Source organism: Apium graveolens, chromosome 1, assembly GCF_009905375.1.
Source record: "Apium graveolens cultivar Ventura chromosome 1, ASM990537v1, whole genome shotgun sequence".
Lineage (NCBI taxonomy): Eukaryota > Viridiplantae > Streptophyta > Magnoliopsida > Apiales > Apiaceae > Apium > Apium graveolens.
This window is the reverse complement of record NC_133647.1, coordinates 93,017,232-93,021,220: the sequence shown is the minus strand read 5'-3', so window position 1 is coordinate 93,021,220 and position 3,989 is coordinate 93,017,232.

The window sequence follows — 3,989 nt, the reverse complement described above, 5'->3', positions numbered from 1 at the left end:
CTTTTTCCGAGCATTTAAAATCTATTTTATAAAAACGGGAACCAACCGACGTCATCCGTTGTTACGTTTTTGGAACCCGAAACTCTTCCGAGAACTCCTTCCTAACCTAATTGTAATATTCCGAGAATATTCCATGTTTCGACTTTTTCGATCCGGCGTACAGTTTGTTTTGCGCGGGTCCCGGCGCAATATTTTCGATATAATATTCGTTTCGGTAAATCAATAAAACCCGTATTTTCGATAAACGAGAGCTTTTTATTAAACTATCCCAATTATCACCTCGTAGTACGTGTAACCAGGCGCTGAGACCAAGACTGCAGTACAAATTGTACTGGTTTGGATAATTATCCCGAAAACCGATACCATTTGGATCAGGTTTTATAAATAAACGTACCGTTTTATATCCGGAATGATCCAACGGGATACTAATTTTCCGTAATTATAAATAGCCTTTTACCATATTTTATTTCGTATCAAAATCATTTATAGACAGATAATTATATAATTTTACAGAGAAAAATCATATATTCATAAACTGTTCCAAGAATCAAACCAACTTTTGAAGGTGTTATTGATCTTTGTTTGAAAAGCTCGAGTACCAGATTTGAAGGTCTTGAAGAGCTCTATCAGATTCCATAACCTATTTTACCAGCAGAATCAAAGGTTGATTTTATATATTTTTATTTATTTTCGAATTATTCAGATTAAAAATATGATTATTTGTTCGGATGGTTGTTTGTATGATTTGATGATTGCATGTTGTAGAGCTTGTTTTCCTGATGATTTTGATATATTATACGTCTGATTTGGAGTTCAATAACATGTTCAAATTTGAGTTTGATTTTCGAATTTTAAAATTAGGGTTTATAACCCGTATGAATGTTTTTAATTGAAATTTGGGGGTTTTTGATTTAGGGGTTATTAGCTGTTGATTTATAGTGGATTGTGTTCCTTATGATATTTGCAATCGATTGGTATATAGCTCGTTAACAGAGGATTAGTGAATCGAAGGGAGTTGTATTTTGAAGTTTTCTGATGTTCGCCGGAAACCGGCGGTGTTCTTGGCTAATTTCCGGCCAAGTCTGGGGTTATTTGAATGATTTGATTGCATGAACAGATTCTTGATGTTGTGTAGTTTAATTCTGGAGCTTGTGGAGGCGGGACGGTGTCGGACACGAGTTCTCCGGTGAACCCGTCATTTTCCGGCGACTAAACTGCAAAATTGCAGTTTAGTCCCTGTACTTTTGGAGATGATGAAGTTAGATCCCTGAACTTTCCAGAATTTGCAAAAATAAGATTCATGTTTTAAAAATATTTAAAAATCATATTTCCTATTTATTTTTATTATAAAAATTCGATTTTAATTTCTGAAAATTCTAAAAATTATTATTTTAATTCCGAAAATTATTTTTAATTCAAAAATAAATCTGAATTAATTAGTTAATTAATTTCAGTTAATTTTTAATTGATTAATTGGTCAATTAATTTGAAAATTAATTGATTAATTGATTTAATTAATTATTAAATGATTTAATTAATTATTAATTGATTTTAGTTAATTATTTAATTAGATTTAATTATTTAAAAATGATTTAAAAATTCGGAAAAAATAGTTTTGAGCTTTAAAATATTATTCTAAATTATTTTCAAGGCTCGATAATTATTATAAAATTGTTTCGGAGCCAGAATTGGCCAACCGAACCCTGTTTGTTACCCCGAAATTGATCCAACGGCCCGTTTTAATTCCGAAAAATGTTTTAAAAATCGTTTAAAATACCAGAAAGCCTATTTATGACCCGAAATGTCTTTATAAATGATATGTCATTGATTATGTGACGTATTATGTGTTATATGTGATATGTTGGTTGACTGTCGGTTTATATATTCGATGTTTACTGTTTATCGCGTAACTTTCAATCCGTTAATCGGATTTGGATGAAACGAAGGGTAGATAGAAATACGTGTTGAATAGAACCCTATGAGTTAAATATTGATAGATACTTATGATATGTGTGCAGAAGAGGCAAGACGTAGGAAAGGGAAACAGGTAGTTGAGGAGTAAGACGGTTGAGATTGGAAGCGAGTACAGTATAGTAAGCTAATACCAGGCAAGTGTTCTGAACTTTCTCGAGATATTGTCGTGATTGATATTCCTGTTTTATATTGCAAGTGCTTTGAAGCACTGTACCCTAAACCTTGATTCCAGTTATTGATCTTGAGCCGTAACCTGATTCTTTCTAGACCATTGATTGTTGCTTACCCAAACACGAACCTCAAGTATATGATACTACTCCACAAACACATACAAACTAAATATTAAACACTGAACCAGATTGCTTACACATTCAAATCTTTGTATTTTATGCTTTGAAAGACCAAATCCCTGAAACCCTGAAACATTGATTCATTATTATCAAATTCTTTCATTACCTAGCACCCAAACTTTAAAAATACTCTTTTGATCCTTATGCAGATTAAAACCATTTCATTATGGAACATCAAATATTGTTAATGATTCTAGTTATTGTTTATTATTGTTTATTCTGTTATTATGTTAGAATTGGATTGTTTTATAAAATTGTGGACCAGATTCGTGGTCAGACCATATAATGGTCAAGTTAGGCCAATGTGTGCCTTGGATCCAGTAGTTAGAGCAATGCTGTGTGCTTTGCTCGGGGTTAGTGCGTGACTAATCAGCAGCCTAACCTTGGTTTTTAACATTAAAATATAATTATCCAATTCTAAATCATAATCCATTGTTCACTTGATATCATAACCATGTTCACCTGATGATCATTATTCTCAGTTTTGTCATTGTGACTTGCTGAGCTAGTTAGCTCATTTGTGTGATATTGTTTCTGTTCTTTTCCTGTTAAGAAAGAACCGGTTGGTACCAAGGATCCCCAGTCCAGCGCGAGAGCTAGGGGTTCAGGTTGATTGAGCTGAACTAGTAGGCTTCTTTTGGGATAATTTAAGTCTGTAAAAGTTATAATAATGTTTAGTACTCAGTTTTGAGTTTGGAATAGTTGGGATTTGAACGTTTGTAATATAATAGTGTATTTGGCTTGTGTGCATACTTTAACCTGTTGCGGTCCATGGTGGTTGGTAAGTAGGGTCACTGCATATTATTATTATTTTTATTATTGTTATAAGCAGGTTATAAATAAGGTGTGTGTGTGGACCCCAAACTTCTGACCCGGGTTCGGAGGGCGCCACATAAGGTGTTTGACAAAATGTCTGTATGAAAAAAAACATCAGGAGATGAGATAGAATAGAAGTAAAGAAAAGAGAGATAAAGTGTGAAAGTAAATAAAAGATTTTACAATCTTCTCTCTTTTTTACTTATACATGGTTGAAAAAGTAACCGTTGGACACCTGTCAGACATGCAGCATTAAAGAATAATTAATGGGCACGGGAAAACAATAATCATTACTTATCACATGCAGTTTTTCAAGGAAAAACCGTTCCACTTACCAAGTAATCCCAGTAATTAAGGTAGTTCAGTTTTAATTTAAAATTTAAACTGTTCCCACTTAAAAAATTATTTTTACTGCGAGACCAATATTCTGTATAAATACACTAAGTGAGAGAATGACCAAAAAAAATAAATCAAGTAAACAGGTACTGCCACGTCAGAATCAGAACTTGATTTGTATGAGATATAAAAACGGTCATCAGAATATGGATAAATCAGGATTTAAAAATGCATCAGAATTTCAAACAACTCAGAGACAAAATCTTGCAAAAATAGAAAATTTCATTAATATATTGAGAAAATACATTCATGAAATTTAAATTACAGCACAACATTACAAGATTGTCCTAAGCTACAAATCCTAATAGCAACAACTATTGTCCTAAGCTAAGAAGCCTGACAAAGCTGATTGTGAAGAGAAACATGGAGCAGAAACTATTTCTTCTTCATACTCTCAACAAAAAGAACAGCGAGTCGTATGATTCGCTCCTGCTGTCGAAGACGACGGAGATG